Here is a 20950-nt window from a genome sequence, read left to right on the forward strand (position 1 = left end):
AATCCTAAATTTTTTTGAAAATATATGCAAAGTCGCACATACTGATTCAAAGTTACGCATGCGTTAAAATTAATGACGAAACTTTTTTTATATTGACAGTATTTTAGGTAGAATAGTACAATCCTAGCAGATGGTATATATAGCTTTGTAGTAGATATAAACAAGCAAACGATTTAGTTCTATCTCAATCCAAACGATTAAGTGCTATCTCAATCCAATGGGCAACTACGTAATAGTGATAAACACCTGAAAATTTATTTTACATTTTTGTACGATATATGACGATTGAATAATTGTCAATAACGACAAAAAATGCATTTTTGCAATTTTAAATCTTTTTACATGAAGATCTTTCTTGGGATACTACTTCCTGACATCATTAGTTAACTGTAATCTACCTTGTCGATACTTTTTCGGTAACGGGCGTAGGCGTCGTTCTTTGCTTTTTCCGACGTGTTTTGAGACTTTTCCTGAAACAATAGATTTGTTAAAAGTTAGGAATACTTTCTTATGTGCTTTAGCATTAAAGTTCAGTTTACCTCATATCTTATTGAGTTAATGCTATCAAATCATTAAACTCAAAGCTCTTGAAAAAACGTTTGAGTTGCTCTAAAAAGCATGTTATTCACCCTAACTCAGACAGATATATCGGGAATGATCGAGTAAATTGAACATAGTATTAGAAGTTGTTAAAGGACGTAAACGAAATTTCTAGTTTAACTGTTACAGCGAGAAACGTCATATGATTTCTATGTAAATGAGCAATACCACTTTACTGTTCTAGGTCGGCAGACTTATGGTGAGTAAACACGAAATTCTGACGAGAGTTCCTAACCTAAAATGCGTGTTCATTTTAAATGTATGTGTTACGTCACTTTTACGTCGTGGCGCTCATGATACTGGTCACGTACGGGTCGACTACTGTATTACACTAAGGGTTTAAATAGGCGCCTGCATCCTTAGAAACTCCGGCATCTAGAAGTTTCGTCACATCTTAATCGGCTTTGCAGTTGCTACTTGTACCGGTTGTTGTCGAACAGCCGAGACTATTGGTAGCGATCAACTGCTGTGTCTATTTTAGTGTGTCAGGCTCATCAAGCCGTTAGCTATCGCATGCTTGTATGGATTTGACGAAGCGCTTAGTTTATGTGCCTGTCGTCTATAAAACATTTCTTGCTCTAATGTATAATTGCCAGTCGTAAGTCAACGTTGGTCAGTTGCTTGTTGTAGAAGTACCATCGGTTAAGTATACTAAATTTATTAGCATGTCGTGTTGTGTATAGGTTTAATTTACAAAATAACTATGTAAAATGATGTTGATGCATGTAATATATATTTACAAGTATAATTGAGTGGCTTGTGTTTTATTAAGAACATTGAGCAGATTAGTTACGAAGAACAACACGAACTCACGGCGGTTTATGTCAAACAATAAATAGGCAGAATTAGCTAGTTAAGCTTTTTTGTAGAATTAACTAATATAGGACATAAAGCCGCTACAGTATGCTGTAAATCTATTTATGTTAATTTTATAATGAAGGGACACCATTTCAAATTAAGGAAGATTTCGTAGCATTAGCACGATTAAATCTAATAAATGTGCCTTGTGATAAAAGTACTGGTATTGTAAATTGGGATTTATATCTGCAAAATGCAAAGATTTTTTCTCTGTTACTTAAATGAAAAACTTTACTTCCTATTACCTTATTTTTGATGTTGTGCTGCTGAACAAACAGAAAGTGCTTATTAATGTCTTCTTTAAGCTTTCGTTGAATCCTTTCAAAATGCTCTTTTGGCTTCTTATTCTCGATGCGATTATTATATTCTTGCAATGCTTCAGACTGAAGTCGCTCGTGATCTTCTTTTAAACTTGCTTGACTCCGATAGGTATCACTCTCCTATACCCATTTAATATAATCCATTACCTTTGATTTGTGATAAGCACGGTTTTCCATTATAAGTAACTTATAAGGTTTGTTTTTTATGGCCTAAAATAGAAATCAGTCCATGTGAAAAAATATATAACAATTTGAAAGCTGAACAATCCAAAATAGGAAAATATAATTGAATAAACGTTTAAAATCTCATAAACAACCTCATTGATGTTTCGTTGATAGAAAGTGAACGCTTCGCTCCTTGCATTTTCAAAGTCGTTTTGTGCACTTTCCTTCAAGTAGTAAAAAATAAATTTCGTGTTACGTGGACTTGTCGAAGTAAATAGTTAAGTTAAGTTTGGCCAATAGGCGATAATGCTTGTTTGTGTGTTATGAGGTCGTCAAGGCACCAACTCATTTAACCGTGGAACGTTATTTGTCCTTGAAATACTTTATACGTTATACAATTTCCCACCGCACGCTGTTCGTTCCATCCTTTTATTTTGACGAACTCGTTGTCGAGAAATTCGTCGAGGTGCGATCGACATTCCTGTGCGAAATCTTCACCTCTGTTCTGTACAATCAGTTCTCGCGCTTTGATCTTGTTTAGTTCGTGTTTTTCCTCGAGACGAGATAGTTCGGTGAAGGTCGAGCCGCAGTCCTGTAAAAAACAAAGAAAAATAAATATTTGGGCCAAACGCCTATTCATCTCAACACCAAATCGATTTGCACCTTGTATCCCTATATGATTGAATATATATATGCACATATATATTGCAAAATATTCTAAAAATTAAAATTGAAAGTCAAGTATGCTAATCATATAATATAAGGGATTAAGGAATTTGGTACAACAGTTTTATTTAAGCTGTGGAATGTTTATAAGATGCATGAAACCATTTTCAAGACATGTATTTCGTTATGCTTGATAGCTGAGAAGAACTGTAAAACGAGTTTTTAATTTTTTGTTTGTTTATTTTGATGGTGGCAATAACATTGAAAAAATGTGTCCCTTTAGGAAATCGAAGCCAAATAAAGGTCAGGCAGCGTTGGTAACTTTGCCCGAAAAATACAATATCGATATTTAAAGGAAGATTTAGCTCGAATTTTGCTACTCTTAAAGGCGATAAGGTTTATGTCAGAAAGATTTTCTTACGCCTTATAAAAAAAACTAAAATGTATTCAATAAATGCTGTATACACACACGCATCAATCGGATGGGAAACTAAACAAAAAGGAAATGAATACCGCTATCTTGACAACAGTAAGTGCTAAACAAACAGGAATATGTTGTACACAAAATGAGCTAACTACCCCATATGTGCTATTTATTGAAATCTTTTAAACGTGAAATAAGGAACGTACATGGGCCGGTACATATTTTAAATTTGAATTAATATCGGTAATTTTTTCAAAATTGCAAGAAATACCACTGGTATTTAAAACGATGAATGCGTTCTTAGTCTTACTTGTATCATTTGAGAAATGTAACTATCCTTAGCTCTGTTCATCAACCCCAAAGTCTGGTCTTCAGCTCTTTTCTGAAAACAAATTGGCTTTTAAATTTAACTGTGAATATCTAAAAATTCCTGATGTACATCAAATATAATGTTTGCAAACGATGAACTATTTAATGTAGAATACAATTTATGAGTAACATAAAAACGAATTGCTCTGTTGCCGGAATGTTATTAGCAGTGTTTAAAATATATCCTACAAACCCTAACATGGTTAATAAGTTTTATACCAACAAATAAACAATTTTTCAGGTTTTGAAAGGCAAGTACGGGCTACTAAATTTGTGTTAGAAGCAATGTTTTAAAAAACTGAAAACGTAAAGACATTAACAGTTTTTACAAACTGAAGAATTACGTGCGACCAGCGCCCAAAATTTTTATGTCAAACTATTGAAGTCAATCAAATGGATATCGAAAACCAATATATTTACTTTATTAATGTCGTTGGTTTGCTGCATCTTTCGTTTCTCTTCAGCGATTTTTTCCAGGAGGCGTTTTCGCTCTTCCTCTCGCTCTGGATTCCCTTCGTCGAACTCAGAAGAGTCGTCGAACATTTGCAGTGCGCTTCTCTGCGACGACTCGTGAGTGGCGTTGAAAGCATGATCCTCCAAGAACACGCCCCGGCATTTCTAAATAACAGCAAAACACTTTTCCAACTTGAAAGTTCAACAAGATAAACGCACTGTATGCTTTTTATTGTTGAATTGTATAGCTGTTGGATAAATGAATCATAACCAAATCATCTGGATAAAATGTACAATACGTCACGTCTCTATTATCAAAAGTAGGTAATTTATAATAATCAAATTTTTTCGCCTTAATTATTTAGGATTGCTAATAAAATGATAAGATATGTTTTACGAAAGCGACCTGCTTACAAAAATTTAGCGCTCATTCTCTGCTGAACAGTTGCAGGCTAGTGTAGCAAAACGCTAACAAAGCAAAATTATACATTCTACACTAGGATTTCTCAGGTTTTGACTTCGATTTTTTGCGGGCAAATGAGTTAAAATAAAAGGCGTTTTATAACACACTATCATTTGCTTTTAATTTCTGTTTTAGTTTAGTAGGCCACTTGTACGATTTTTTTATTTTACTTGCGCATGTGTTTGGGAAAGAGAAATTTTCTCAAGGTTAGAGAGTAATTTTCTCAAAAGGAAAGAGAATTTTTCTCATAACGTAAATTTGTGACGTGTTATCTAAAATTTAACTTCCCTTGTCCTTACAGCAAACATCCTGAAACCACATTAGTTGGACGACATTCCGACCAAACAGCTGCCAACACGAGTTTACTATCACCTAGAAGACATTAGGCAACATCCTACAAAATCCACATTTATATAAATGTCCCCACCTGTTCCATCCTTCCGACGTAAGCAGTGATGCATTTACTTGTTTCTCTTTCTAATCGACGTCGCATTTCATCCTAAAAAATATAGCATTGCATTAATGTCACTCTTAAGTAAAAAGGTGGTTGATATGTGTACGCAGGTCCATTAGAGTGCAGATGAGTTCATGTGAATTTGGTTTTGTGCATGAGTTTGTATGAGAACCTATAAATGCGAGCTCGTGCGTGTGTGTTCTAGCAAAATCGGGGATCATCACAATAAAACGAAACCTGTTATTGATTTTTGTTTGTGAGGAAAGTTTAATCATTACCGGATTGCCGTTATAATACCATGACAAAAACAATTGTACCCGTTTAAAGTAACATTCCGTCCGAATCTGATTGAGCTGCTGTTTCATGCGTGTGGTCAGCCTGTTCGTAAAATGGTCAACCAGTTCTGCAGGGTAATCTTTGGTCTTTTGGTTGTACAAGCTGAATGCGACTTCGCGGCTCTTTTTATCCGCGTCGCGCAAATCTTCTTCATTCATCATTTGGTCACCGATATCCTGTTTATTAAACACATAATCAGGGGGATTGTAAAAGGTGAAAGGGCATTCGGCAATACCACACAAACTACCTTAACTATTATGGCTTACTTTAACTAATACGTTAGTGCCAAAATATATGGTAGGTATCCTAGTATTCTTCAGAGTGTTTTGAGAAAATATTTCCAAATGGCGGCTTTCATAGTTTGATAAAAGTCTTTAAATTGAAAATGTAACTTTGCCCAGAATTTTATCCAGACTCTACTGCCGTGTGGACTTCGTGAGTAACATTTTCACAATCTATAAACGAAACGCACTCTCTTACCCTTGGTATGAAACTGTTACGTGTTTTCTGTACAGTAAGCGGTCGCAGGGGGAATAGCCGTCACAAAATCATGTTAATAAAAGCGAGTATTTGGAGACATAATGTGAGAATATTTTGGATACTTAGTCTGCCACGTGTTTTTATAAAACAAACTTTTTCCTAACTTAAGAAAAATAAACGAAAATATATTTGACTCGTTACATTTCTCTTTACTTGTATCCTATTTGCTTTTCTCTTTTACTTGTATCCTATTTTTACTGGTTTGCTGGATAATGAGTTTTCCTTAGAGTAATAGTTTTGTGAGGACAACGCCTTATTCCCTAATTTTCTAAAGCCATATCTAAACACAAACCTTAAGCCATCCATAGAATCAAACATGGTAAATACCAAAAGCTTTTTTGTTGGATTTAACCCAATGTCTCCCTACTATATTAGAAGAGCGTCAATGCTACGAAAAGGGCATTTTTTATAACTGGATTCATGGGACATCGAATTTTGAAGCCTATATAGTTATTTATCACTTTTTACTAACAGTTCGAAGATTGGACGAATATTTTTCGGTAGCTTCCTCCACAGCCTCGCTAATGCAAATCTTCATAACATTCTGAAAAAAGCGTTAAAGTATGTTTTTTTGTATAAAAAGTGTAAAATAAAAAAAGTTAATAATACCGTATAATGTTGCACTGAATATGTGAATAATAGAAATCACCTTGACCCTTGCAAGATAAATGTCGACCTTAATTCCTGATCATTAACAGCAAAATAATCTAGCAAAGCTAGCAATTCAGGTCAGACACATTAACCAGATCTTAAAAAGATATATATATATTTCGCCAACTAAGGCATCGTCAGTATATCTTAATTCGAATGGAATTAAGATATACTGACGATGCCTTAGTTGGCGAAATATATATATATCTTTTTAAGATCTGGTTAATGTGTCTGACCTGAATTGCTAGCTTTGCTAGATTATTTTGCTGTTAATACCGTATAAAGTAAAATCGAAAACTGTGTTTTGATTTTGAACAAAGACAATCTCCAAAACTTTACAACTTTGATTGTGATTGAAATATGTTAAAACACTAGCCTACCTGCCGGTGGAAATTTTCAGAATGTAATGACTTGAACTCCTGCTTTATAAGTTCAGCCAATTTCTGCTTGTATTTATCCACAATTTCCACAGGACAGTTTTCGGCCTTTTGCTCGTACAACTTAAATGCGGCTTTGCTGCTCTTGTCATCCGCTTCGGTCAAATCCTTTTCGTTCTTAGCTTCGCTGCCCGCGACCTGTGTTTAAAACAAGCAACAAAGAAGTCTGTATTACCCAATCACTAACAATTAAGCTTCTGTTGACTCTATGCTAGCAAATTTAAATCTTCATAAAAATCCTAATAACTGCGCAGTGCGTACATTAATTTAAATGCTGTAAAATACATATGTTAACTCACTTGTTTCCACACAGATAAATACATTTCCTTAGCTTCCTTCACAGCGTCGTGAGCACGATGTTTGATTACATTCTGTAATAAAAAAAGAAATTTATTTTTTCATATTGCAGGTTTGTCCTAAATTGAGATATGAAAAAATTGTCCCAAATATTTTGTAAGCTTTTGTGAGTAATTTTTGTGTTACTGATTTTATAGTATTGACATACGCAGTAGGTTTTCTTTGCTATTTGACTGAAGAAAAACACTCCATTTGGTATTGTCCGTTGGCCAGACAACAAATACTTTAATAGCGTTATTACGCCTGTTTTAAAAGCAGTGTTATTATAGTTTGTTTTCTTCGGCCTGTTTTGTTGTTTTCAAATAAGGTTGGTACATTTATTATTATCATATATCCAACCGACGCTGTTTCACTTTAATGTTTTTCGAAAAGCTTAATTCCAACAAAATTCGATCAGAAATTTTTACCCAAAATATAAAATAAGAGTCGATTTTATTTTTGACTTTTATTTCCATTTTTGAAATACCCTACTTCATAAAATACCTGCTTTATGTAGAGTTGTAGACTAACATTTATGAAAATAAGATCGGTTTTAAGAACAAATCGTTAAATAAAAGTTTTAATTTTACGCATTTTTTCTATAGCATTTGTGTAAACAAAGAAAGGGCAGCATGACCTTGTTTAACGATTGTTTTCATTATTTAAATAGCTGCTGTCACGCTACTAAGTGAAATACATAATAGTTTACCCTTTGATTGATATTTTCCGTCTTAAACATCTTGAATTCAATTTCTATTCGTTCAGTGAGTTCGATTTTGTGTTTCTGAACGAACTCGTTTTGACAATCTTTGGTGGTTTCCTTAAAATGGCCGAAAGCTTCTTGGCGGAACTTATCGTCTGCGCCTCCCAAACTCTTTTCGTCTAGAAATTGACCCTTCGAGAACTGTGGAAAGGATTTGTATAAAACATGGCATTATTAATGAACAAATGATATATGTTTTATATTTATCCTAAACATACACATGAGTTTAAGAAAACAGCTGCAACCAGAAATTTAATAAATTGGTTGCTTCTACAACGATTGCCACAATTTTGTTTACTCAGTCTTGCTAGTAACAAATTTTTAGACCAAGAACTATTTCTATTTTATGTCCATATATCAAGTAGTTACTCTTGTTATTGTCTTTATGGTTAAAACGTGAAACTTAATCTAGTAAATGGAACAATTAAAAGTCGCTGCAAATTTGTTTTTGAACAGGACTACAACAATTTGTTGATTGGTTTAATTACGACTGAAAACCAAATAGAATTGATTGTGCGAGCATACAGCTATTGTCGTAGATATAAGTTTACAATATTTCGTAACAAAACAATTAATCTTAAAAATGACCCCGCCTCGATTCAATTCGTGCTTAAATAGTAGAAAATCAAGGTAAATCAATTTCATTGAATTGATTTAACTTGTTAAAAAAAAGTTAGAATCAGACTCTTGGGACATATAAAAGAGTACACTTCTCAAAACAATAATAGCAGTACCAGCGCACTTCTTGTGAAAATAATGAAAAAAATAGGAGCAATCAAAAAAAATATAGTTGGGAGAACGTTTTGTGATCTTTTTGATGTTATTTTAAAACATAAAATAGAAGATGTCATCAAAATAAGCTAAAAACTCATTCAAAAAAAACCTTTGCATTTACATATAGTTAAGAACAAAAATATTGGTATTCATGAAATAATTTGGATTAAGACGTTATATGTAAAAATCCATACGGTAGTAGGTATCATTTTGAACGTTTCGAATAACTCTTTATTTATTTTTAACAATTGCAGAAGTTTTAAAACGTTTAAATTGATATGTAGTTCTGTATGTGTTGTGGTATTCTTATCACGCTTATGCTACAAAACTTGGATTAAAACTTGTAAGAAATGTGGTTTAGGTGGAGCCAGCGATATACCGGTGCCCAATGTTTATTAATCCCTAAATTTGGTTGAAATACACATGTGTTTTAAAAGCGTTTTGTCGTCCCATTGAAGGTGTCACCTCTGACAAATAACATCGCTACAAAATTGCAAACAACCGACTCCAAAATAAGCAAAACATTTTGGTAGTCACGTACTCACATCTTCAAAGCGTGTTTTATACATTTCTGCAGCTTTCACTACCAGCTCGTGAACACGGCTGTCCATTATGGTCTGAAACAAATTTGGACAATAATTAACGAAAAGCAATGCAGTGTGTGTCGTCTTTGATGGCCCACGCAAATTTTCAGTAAATGTATCTTATTTTAGCCCGTGACTATATAAAAGTGTTTTACAAAGTAGTTCGCTAAGATTCATCAGGCCTTAGGACTAAATGCGACACATGTATAACGGATCCTGAACCTAAACGATCGCGGAATCATGTTGTTATGTTATGGGGAAAACTTTACTTGCGTGTTACGTTACTTCTTTTTACTTTGTTTACAGGTTTGAAAATGATATTGCCAAACTAGGTATTAGCCATTTTAATTTTTTAAAGACATTTGAAAACGAAACATGTAATGCTGATTTACCCGAAGATTGTAATTTTTGTGTTCAAAACTTTGATAATTCATTTGTAGGCGTCCGATCAGCTTGTTTCTACGTTCCATCACAAACTCGTCTGGGCAATCTTTGGTGCAGTTATCGAACAGAGTAAGAGCTGCTTCGCGGGAGATTTTGTTTGATTCAACTAAACTCTTCTCATCCATTATTTGGTTTTTCTCCAACTGGGATAAAAGCATATTTTTTTATAACAAACAGCTCAGGATTCCACAACGTTAGAACCACTTGTGATTCGTGTGTGTGACGCATAGTAAACAGTTCAATTAGTCTATTCAGGGGATATAATTCGGGATATATTATTTTGTCTTAAAGCGCCTTTGTTTAGTTTTCGTTGTAGGATCAGTTAATCGCACAAGATTGCCATCCATGGTTTTCAGGAATATATGGCACCTATTACGTATCCAATAAAAAATAGAATTATTCTTCTTCTCTAAAATGGTGTATAAACATGTTCCCCTTATTTAAGAAGCACCGTTCACGACACGACTATTTTACTGTGCGCACCATACAGGCGATTCAGTCAGCCGTAGGATGATATAAGTGGGCGTATAAGCTGCAATCAACTCCAACCATTTTTAAATCTCGTTTTGGATTTAATGCGACTAAAGTTTTACGTTGCTCTTTTCCAAGGTTGGTTATGTTTTCACTGATAGCACTTTAACGAAGTTTAATTTAATAAAGTATAAAACCAGTAGCCTATATAGCGGAATTTATAAATAATTACAGATTAGGTTTCCGAGTCTACTCTGGCCATTTTGAATTTCTTGGTAAAATGTTTTTTATTTGTGTTTTTGGTTATATTTTACGCTAAATAAAGTACAATATTTTGTATTAGTGACTTACTTTTTCAAAACCTGATGAATATTTTTTTTCAGCTTCGGCCATAACCTCGTAAACTTGGTTCTTCTTTTGCTCCTAAAAGAAAAAATTGTGACTATATGTTTAATTTAAATAGTATAATTTTAAGTACGAAATTTCATTTAAAAAAAGTTAAAAAAAAAAAAAAAAAAAAGTGTAACGAAAACAAGTAAAGTTTTTTCAATGAATTGTATTTAAGTGTAATTTCTCATTGACTAGATGGATAACTAGCACACAGTCATGGCAAAAGATTACTCTGCGATTACAAAGTGGCCCAACAAGCGAATTTTATAGCTTACTATTTTCGCAACATTTGTTTGCTTGTGGATAGCAAACAGTTCTTGGATTCTTTTGGTCAGTTTTTCCTTGAACTCGGCTATAAACACTTGCTCTCCCAGTTTGGGAAGCTCATCAAATTGCCTCAGAGCCACGTATTGACTGCTTTCGTGTTTTTCTTGAAGGACCGATATATCCAGGAAGCTAACTTGGTCCAAATGCTAAGTCAAGAATGTTGACAGAAGAATAAATAAACTTGACGGATAAGCTAGCAACACGTCAATAATTAGAAAAATTAAAAAAATTAAAAAAAAAATTAACAAATACGCTGTTCGATAAACCTTTTCCCTGGTTATTAAGCAAGGGGAAAACTTCGATTTGCCAAACCTGATGCATTTCTTTTGAATATGTTTCCTCACATCGACGTGAGATGATTTGTATTTCTGCCATTGCACTTGCCTAAACAAAACAAAAGTGTTAAACAGAAAATAACTGATGTTTCCAAAAATATACCACACATTGAAAATAACCATTACCTTTTTGAAAGGTCAGCCTGCATACTCAAACTTGTTTCATACGGAAGTCATTTGTTTACTTTAACCGTTTAATAGCGTTATGCCGAACGCTGAATACAATAGAGCGCTATTTTAAGCATATTTGAGGCGCATCATTGTAACTCCGTTAAAACACATAATGTTTGCAATATAAGTAATAGCAGGATTTTTAGTTCGCGCTTTTAGTAATTACAGGACAACACAGGTACCTCTTCAAACACTGGTGCTTCAAACATTCCAGGGACCTATGGAGAGACACTAAAATAAATACTAAAATATTTTTGTGTAATATCGGTTGTGTTCGAATTGTTCGTTTGTCGTTTTCGTTGGTCGTTCAAGACCTCAAATATATGTATCCCAAAAATGGTTTCATTTGGTGACCCTGCATACTGTAGCCGATTAAGACCCCCAAATTATTTGTAACCAGTTAATTTAACGTCTTACCAGCCATGAGTAATAGTACCTGTGATTCAGAGTTATTCAACAGAAGATTACACACAAGAGTACATACTTGTAAAATGGTTCCGACTTTGGGCATTTTTCCAGTCCTAAACACCTCGAAGTAAGTTACAATAAATTTGATCAGATCTTTTCCACATAGAATGCTTCCATTAACTTCTTTAATGACGATATTTTCGGGTATGAATAAATGATCTACAAGGTCTGGTAATGTTTTCAGAAACTTCGGCTTTACCTCTGTAAAATTTAGAATGTTTTAAGTTTGACAAACATTTTTCATCATTAAAAAAATATTTTTTTATTTTAAGAGTTATAATTGAGCAAACTAAATTTTCAGTTTGGCAAAATTTTATTTAAATAGCGAAACTCAAAGTTAACTCTTGTCTTTCAACATAAGTTACACTATATATTGCAATTTACCGTTTAAGTACAAACAGCCTCCCTGACTTTCTCCTCGTTCGGCAACTTTCGAACCAGGAGGTGGCAACAGAAAGCAGGAAATGTTAGCATAAGAGTTTTTCAGAGTTTTTCTAACTTCTTTTACATCTTTGTGTTGCATCTTTGTGGCAAGTAATTCGACCAATATTTTACTACCAGCGCTTAAGCCATAACCTGTGTCAGTGTCTTGCCAATCACGCACCAGAAACAGCAAGTTCTAAAGAAGTTACATGGCTTTTCAAAATTTAGGTGTTAATGAAAAAGTTCAAACCAAAGTGTGTAGGAAAGAACGTACAGAAAAGACACTAGGTATTATTTCAAAATGTCAAAACCATTCGCATATTAAGAAAAAACATACCTGGAAAGGATTTCCTGTCAGCTGAGATTTACGCGCTGCTTTTCCGTATTCTGTGAACAACTATCGTACAACCGATAGGTTATTCCCGTGATAAGTAAATAAAACTAAATTTGTTTACCTGCAAATGCTGTAATGTGTCTTCCTGTACCTGGTGCATGACGTTGTAGATTTGCACGGAACTTATCATCGTGCTTAAAGCGAATATGACTGAACAACCTTCAACCGAAGTAGAACTGTCAAAGGCCCCCTGGGTGTCCATCAGAAACACGGCTACCTGTGAAATCAAATCGATGGAATGTCAACTGAATCAAATGGATCGAATGTCAACTGAAAGGTTGACCTCAATAGTTTCGAAACTGAAGGAATATACTGACATTATACGTCGTCGTAATTAAGTCGAATTTACATTACAAACCTAAAACTTAATTTCCCCGCTGAAATAGTGGTTAAATTAGCCTGTCATACGCAAACTTTTACAAACACGCTAAGTGTGCAAACAGTTTTACCTTGCCTTGTTCGGTTTTGATGAAGAAGGGTTCGTCCCATATCCATACCCCCTGCGTGTCGCTTTTTCTTCCACCCCTCCAATTAAAGCCTTCCTTTAACTGCCCTTCTTTGTTATCGAGCCAGTTTTGCGGCTACAATGTAAAGCGATTGGTGTAAAGTGGATGTAGAACGCGCAATAAATATTGCCTTTATGACCACGGTGTAGCACTGGTTTGCCTTGTTTTTCATCGAAAATTCGATTTTTTCAGCATTAATACATTTTGGTCGCTAAAATGGTGAAAATTGAAAGGTCTTTCACCATTGCTATGCAGCCCCAAGCCATTATCGTTGGCCACTTACAGTAGACTTTTCTTAACTATACAGATATACACATTTAATCACATTAGTAGTTTTTTTTTTCACATGGCGAAACAAAGTTTTGTGGTTTTTAAGTGAATAAATAATATTGTTACGATGTTACATACTGTATGTGGGTTACTGGGAAACATTTTTCAAAGCGGGGGTTAAGAATAACAAATCTGTCATATTTAATTATAAATATTGGGTAACGACTATCAACGATATTTTGCATTACTAACCTGTCCTTTCTTCTGATACCACAGGTAGCGAAGAAAAAAATTCAGCATGAATGATTTTCCTTTGCGGAATGCGCCAGCTAATGAATACACAGCAACTGGGATGTTGGCAACTTGTTTAAACACCCGCTTTAGCTCGTCTGAGTTTATTTCGAAAGAACCATCGTCATTTGGTCGAACAATTTGCACAGCCTTGTGGGGTTCTGTGTTTTCATTGCCTGCTCGAAGGATAGGTTAGCAAGCTCTACTCAAAAAATAATTGAATCTAAGTGAGGCATAATAAAATTTTTGAACATCTGCGAGTGGGGAGCAAAATGTGTCATGTTCTAAACAATAGAATATTTTGTTGATTACATTATTTGTTTCATTCTCAATCTAGAAAAAAAGACAAAACTTATTGCTAAAAGCGTAAAGTCAAAACTTATTGCTAAAAGCACTCCTCACAAAAAAACATTAGCATTTTATTTTGTCGCCGTCGTAGATTTTTACGGAACTTATTGCAGCAGATCCGATGTCCATGGTCAGCGTTGGCTGTTTCGCATTTTAATACACTTTATGTAGCATTGTTTTGAAGTACAAAAGGAAATCTCAATTTTATAAAAATTGTCTCATTATTTTATTTTACTTACCGCTTTTATTTTCGGCGTATGCCATAGACGATGTGCAATCACTTTCCGACGAATATTCTTCACATTCTGACGTTTCAGACATGGTTAAATCAATTGAATGATCAATAAAGCTAAACACATTATTTACATGAAAACTAATAAATATCTTATTTAAACATCATATGTTGCTTGGTTATTTTATTCCAATGGGCCGTAAATCCAAAGGCCCGTATTTATCCCAATGGGCCGTTAACATTGGTACAAATCTCATTCATTCCCTTCAGGTTGCAATTTAATTTAATATTTTTGTGGGACACCAAAAGTGAAGTCTCGTGCTTCTAATTGAAACGCGAACGCTCGATGAAACCCCCATTGCGAGGGCCAAATGTAATGATTCCTCGCAGCAATGTTTGTTCCCTTTGTTCACTAATGTCTCCATACATAATTCTATACTTTGTCTTACTCTGAAAATGTCATTAATTGGAAATCGTAACCATTTTTACAGTAATAAAAATTAATTGCAACATATATTTTCCCTGTTTTTATAAACTAATATATGCTTCGCCATTTTGCTTATAGTAATAGACAAGTCATCTCTATACGAAGCCTATACATGTTCCTTTCATTTTGTACTCTTCCCAGAAGAAGTTCTCACCAATTGGCGGCAAATCGTCTAGTCGTTGTTATAAAAAGGGCAATTGCGAAAACAGGTTTGGGCTTGTCTCAGGTGGTCCTTCTTCTTTTCGTTAAAAAATCTCAATTTCCGGGAATTCCTGTTTTTTATTTTATGATAGTTACCCAACGCGAGATGCTGGACCAAGCTCAGGTTAAGTTACGAGTTTATTTACTGGGCGGGCTACAGTTTATTCAAGTGACTTGGCTTAGTAATATAATTCAAACTATTTGCAGCACGTCCAAAGCAAATATGCCGAGGCAGAAGTAATTTTGCAAATTCGTCGTTGCACATTAAAATTGGCCAATTCGGGTAATTCATTTGTGGAAAACAACCTTGTTCTAATTCAACCTACTAAAAGATGTGTTGCAAACTTATAATAACTAAGCTCAATTCAATGTAAATGTTTACGGGGATTATTATCTGTCCGAATAATTAGGCGAATGTTCAAATTGTTGCACTTGAAAGATCCCTGATTATAGTTGTTTTGTTCCGATCTGCTTTTAAATATAAGGTAAATCTTATCTTCATTCTTTTATTGATTAAGACCGATCCTTGCATGTTGGACTTGACCTTTATTAAAAAATTCCCATGACAAGTCAAAAGAAACAGCTCTGCTTCAAAGAATTTAAATCGTCAATTTGCTACATAATAAGATAATTGTACTAAAGCAATGCTTTTCAACTTTTTTCACGGCCACTCAAAAACGTAGCCTGGATATATTAGCCAAGTTTTTCAGTATAATAAGGAGTGATTTACGTCTTATCTCCTGTCCGAAGACTTTTTTGCTGGTTTTATTATCATATTTTCCCTCAGTTTCTTTTCAATTTAAACCAGGGGCGGGCAACGTGCGGCCCGAGGGCCGCATGCGGCCCTTTGCCATTTTTTGTGCGGCCCTTCACATTCTTCCAGATATTTTTCCCTACATAAGGTAATTTTGTGTGCACCAATGTTGGGACTTTTGCTCTTTCAGTTTCCTGTGGGAAAGTGCGATGTAACCCATAGGCTACACCGCTGCACTAATGCCGTTTTAAACTCGAATGGGAAGCATCTATTACAAAACAATCTTTATTCATAAAGCTTTACTTGTGTCACGTTGGTATGTTTAACAGCTGGTTTTGAATTAAGGCTGTTAAATAGTTTGCGTCTATACACATCTGGCCTGGAACCAAACATTGACAAGTTGGTTCAAAATATCCAGCATCAGCCTTCTCACTAACTTCTATTTGAACATCCACATGTGTGATTGCTATGATATTTCATATTCGCTTGTACTTGTGTTTTTATAGTAAAAACTGAAAATACCCATTAGTGTTTATTTGATATGCGGCCCTCCTGTAAGCATTAAATTTCCTAACTGGCCCTTGTGTTGAAAAGGTTGCGCGCCCCTGATTTAAACTGTTTAGTTTCGACAACTATTTTTTCCTAATGTAAAATTATTACGTGATAGTTACATTTATAACTATTTTAAATGATTTCAGAACAGTTTTCGATTTTTATACTTAAAAGCTATTGTTAACTGTATAATGCTTAATAGGCTACAATGGTAAACTTGAAATAAAACATTTTTTATCGCTTAATAATTCAATCCATTCATGTCCTTTAAAATCGTAAGCCTTAGGTCCAAATCTCCGTTATTTGCCTAACTTAACATTCCTTGTAGAGAACTTTAGGTTAAAAAGGGATTAAGTTGATACAGCTGGTTGGGAATGATGTGATTTACAAAGTTAAATGAATGGATTAAGTAAAGGATTGAATTTATTTTGATTGGGATCTTAAATTATTCGTATGAATCCAAGGAGGAATTGTTGTATTAATCCTGTTGAATAACTTGTGAAAAACAACAAGGCAGATATATAAATAAAAGCCAGGTTTAACTTTTATACCGCTAATAAATGATACTAAAAGCAAAAAACAAACGAACGTTTGCAAAATGCCCATAGATTAAAATTTTAAAAGAAACGAATTGAAATGTTGCCGCTATACAGGCTTAGGCTTGTTTCAGCAGTTTTTCACTTTGGAATAGCTTTGTAATCGAACTTTTTCTTGTCTACTACAAGTTTCGTTTAAAGTTACACAAATCATCTTACGAGCTTGTAGTTAATTTTTACGAGCTATACGATAGTGTTCCAAGGGAGGTAATAAAATGAGATGGAATGGTTGCGACAAGCTCGCAAAACAAGATCGGGAAATAAATTAAATTTGATCCCAAAGTAGGCTGAAAAATGGAAGCTGCTTGCGGCCAATACCCCCTGACAACTGTATTGTTGTTTTCAAAACTAAGCCTTTTGTAAAAATACCCGAGCTGGGAAGTGATTCCAAAGCAATTTCTTCAAGATCTTATACGATTAGACGTAACTTTGTGCCGTCACCCGTAGTGGTCGTAATGACCTAGCAGGTGACAGTGCTTGTGATAAAGGACAGATGCTGGAAACCAGGACATGAACCCCCGTGCACTGTTTCGTTGGACTATAAATGCCATTTTTGTGAGCAATATACAAATCTATTCAATATGCATAAGGCGTCCAAGTATCTCTTCATTGTAAAAGTTTTATCCAATTAACTTTAACAGTTTGTAGGTAGGTTATTTTTGTTCCATCAAATTGTTTCACCAAAGCATCTGTGGATCTTTGCTGAAACGGTTGATTTTGTTCAGTAAAAAGTTTGGGACATAATATCTTAATATAATCATATATTTTTGGGCGGCACGCCGGCATATTATATTAGCCCAAACGAAGCTGTGCCTTTGTGCTAATGGATTTTTCTTACAGACAAAAAATAAGGTAACGGCTTGAAATTTCTTGGTAGCAAATAAAAACAATGTCCTCTACTTATGATAAAACTATAGGGGTGGGTTTGGGGCTTAGCAAAAGGTTGTTTAGATTCTATGTTGTCCGTTTAGGTCCAATTCCGACACTTTTAAATGGTATTTCGTTTGTGTCTTAATACGATTTCTAGGTATGACTATCCTAATTCGTTTTATTCCAACAATTATGCAATTATAATATCGGTCTTACTGCTTGAGACCCAATTTACAATCCGTGCCGTTGCTCGTGAAGTTAAATACCAAAAACAAGTTTGGGCTTGTCTTCTTTGTTGATTTGGGAAATACAAGTTCCGGAAATCGTTTTACGTCTTCGTAAACCAGCTCAAAGCTATATATTCGGTGTATTCAGGTAAAATGGGCTGCAATAATTTTTTTATATTGTCTGAGTCAACAAAAGCGGCGCCCCGATGTCTTCCACTTTGTTGTTCGTTGCGGAAGGTTTTCACAAATTCCGCAAAAGCATAGTTGGAAAATATTTCACCGAAGTTAATCTTGTCCTTGATGTAAGCCTAACCTACTTTATTCAGTTGTAAGTTTGTCGTTATTGCTTTATAAAACGACTTTACAAAGACCACTTTTTTTAAAATATGTTTAAGTACATATGGTTCATTAATGTTTGCTATCCTTGTAATTTAGCTACTGCATTTTGATAAGGACAAACAAAAAAGTGCCATTTCTATCAAAACAGCTCATGAAATCTAACGAAATGCATCACATTCAAAATACTAGGTAAATCCAAATCAGTACAAATCAGGGGTTCCCAACCGGGGGTACTCGTACCCGTTAGGGGTGCGAGATTGAACATCAAGGGGTACGAAGATCCTTGGGCCACAGAGCAGCTTTTCGAACAGATTTAACAGTAGCCTACAGTTTTGTTTTGGAATTGTAAATTACATAACGCCATTACGGTCTTTGCATTGACAAAAAAAATCAATTACTACAAACATTTGTTATTATTTAGTAAGAAACCTCATTGTCTTACAACAATGCGCTATTTTAACTGCACTGCCCGTCTTCAAGAGATTGAGAAATGAATATGAATTCACTTGCTGTTAGCAATCAACAGCCAATCACAAAGTTACGAACAAAATGCACGGATAATGTCATTCAAAATACTGTTGCCGTAAATCTGCTACAATCTGTTCGCTATTATTCACCTCTGGCACTAGAGTGTAAAATACAGTATTTGGGGGCACACAAATCGTCCTGTGGTATTAACCGAACAATTTACCAAACAAATATAGACATGGGTCTAGAACAGTGCTCCGCAACCTTTTTTCACTTGCGGCACACCAATAGAGATAAATTAATTCGGCGGTACAGCTGTGACATATATGACGATCGAAAATAGACAACCTAAGAAAATATTCTAGGCAGGTCGAGAAAACGGAACGATTTATATTTAAACGCGTCAAAGGCGCCGATAAATAATTAGACGAATTAAATTTTTTTGTCTTCTGATTTTGCCCGTTTTACTGTCTTTCCAAAATATCTTAAGCCGGACAAAGTCCTCAAAATACCAGCCCTTTGAAATAGCGGATCAAAAAACATTCAGGACTTTTAATAGCATATTAGAAATAATAAAACCTAAAAATTGTGCTTTGGATTGTTTTGCCCACTTTATAAAACAATACCAAAACGCCAAAAATACATTTACAATGCTATTTCATGGTTTTCGAGCTTGTGGAAGAAACTCACACTAGTGGAAAGTTTGAAAATAATTGCTGGTTATACTTATACCTAAACGTAACAAAATAACATTTATAACTATTTTAAATGATTTCAGAACAGTTTTCGATTTTTATACTTAAAAGCTATTGTTAACTGTATAATGCTTAATAGGCTACAATGGTAAACTTGAAATAAAACATTTTTTATCGCTTAATAATTCAATCCATTCATGTCCTTTAAAATCGTAAGCCTTAGGTCCAAATCTCCGTTATTTGCCTAACTTAACATTCCTTGTAGAGAACTTTAGGTTAAAAAGGGATTAAGTTGATACAGCTGGTTGGGAATGATGTGATTTACAAAGTTAAATGAATGGATTAAGTAAATGATTGAATTTATTTTGATTGGGATCTTAAATTATTCGTATGAGTACAAGGAGGAATTGTTGTATTAAACCTGTTGAATAACTTGTGAAAAACAACAAGGCAGATATATAAATAAAAGCCAGGTTTAACTTTTATACCGCTAATAAACGATAATAAAAGCAAAACCCAAACGAATGTTTGCAAAATGCACATAGATTAAAATTTTAAAAGACACGAATTGAATTGTTGCCGTTATACAGGCTTAGGCTCGTTTCAGCAGTTTTTCACTTTGGAATAGCTTTGTAATCGAACTTTTTCTTGTCTACTACAAGTTTCGTTTAAAGTTACGCAAAGCATCTTACGAGCTTGTAGTTAATTTTTACGAGCTATACGATAGTGCTCCAAGGGAGGTAATAAAATGCGATGGAATGTTTGCGACAAGCTCGCAAAACAAGATCGGGAAATAAATTAAATTTGAACCCAAAAAAAGCTGAAAAGGGGAAGGTGCTTGCGGCCAATGCCCCCTAACAACTGTATTGTTGTTTTCAAAACTAAGCCTTTTGTAAAAATACCCGAGCTGGGAAGTGAATCTAAAGCAATTTCTTCAAGATCTTACGATTAGACCTAACTTTGTGCCGTCACCCGTAGTGGTCGTAATGACCTAACAGGTGACAGTGCTTGTTAGACATGAAGGACAGATGCTGGAAACCAGGACATGAACCCCCGTGTACTGTTTCGTTGGACTATAAATGCCATTTTTGTGAGCAATATGCAAATCTATTTAATATGCATAAGGCGTCCAAGTATCTCTTAATTGTAAAAGTTTTGTCCAATTAACCTTAACAGTTTGTAGGTAGGTTATTTTGTTTCACCAAATTGTTTCACCAAACCATCCGTGGATCTTTGCTGAAACGGTTGATTTTGTTCAGTAAAAAGTTTGGGACATAATATCTTAATATAATCATATATTTTTGGGCGGCACGCCGGCATATTATATTAGCCCAAACGAAGCTGTGCCTTTGTGCTAATGGATTTTTCGTACAGGCAAAAAATAAGGTAACGGCTTGAAAGAACTTGGTGGGAAACAAAAACAATGTCCTCTACTTATGATAAAACTATAGGGGTGGGTTTGGGGCTTAGCCAAAGGTTGTTTAGATTCTATGTTGTC

This window comes from Ascidiella aspersa, chromosome 3, assembly GCF_963924565.1.
Source record: "Ascidiella aspersa chromosome 3, kaAscAspe10.2, whole genome shotgun sequence".
NCBI lineage: Eukaryota > Metazoa > Chordata > Ascidiacea > Phlebobranchia > Ascidiidae > Ascidiella > Ascidiella aspersa.